Source organism: Arachis hypogaea, chromosome 19 (genome assembly GCF_003086295.3).
Source record: "Arachis hypogaea cultivar Tifrunner chromosome 19, arahy.Tifrunner.gnm2.J5K5, whole genome shotgun sequence".
Taxonomy (NCBI): domain Eukaryota; kingdom Viridiplantae; phylum Streptophyta; class Magnoliopsida; order Fabales; family Fabaceae; genus Arachis; species Arachis hypogaea.
The window spans coordinates 92,675,673-92,676,059 of NC_092054.1; the positions used below are offsets into that span (position 1 = coordinate 92,675,673).

Below are 387 nucleotides of genomic sequence, written 5' to 3' on the forward strand. Positions count from 1 at the left end.
TTGCTTTGTTTCTAATTGCCTGGTAAGCTCTGCTAGTTGCTTGGCAAACACCTTGTTTTGGGCTAGAATTGTATCAACATGGTTCAGCTCCATGACTCCCTTAGTGTTGTGCCTTTCTGATGCATAGTAGTACTCATTCTCAGCCACTGTCTCGATCACTTCAATGGCTTCTTCCACAGTCTTTTTCCTGTTCAATGAACCTCCTGATGAATGGTCTACAGCCTTCCTTGATTCATAAGAGAGCCCATCATAGAAGATGTGCAGTTGCACCCAATCATGGAACATGTTTGGTGGGCATTTCCTTGTCAAGTCCTTGAATCTCTCCCATGCCTCGTAGAGAGTTTCACCATCTTGTTGTCTAAAAGTCTGAACCTCAGATCGAAGCCT

General features: G+C 44.2%; 1 non-coding gene across 1 annotated transcript; it reads left to right on the forward strand.

Moving 5' to 3' along the window:
- Positions 1-283: 283 nt before the first annotated feature.
- LOC112781854 (small nucleolar RNA R71) lies at positions 284-387 on the forward strand. Its single transcript, XR_003192607.1, has one exon. It is a non-coding gene; the product is annotated as a small nucleolar RNA R71 (small nucleolar RNA).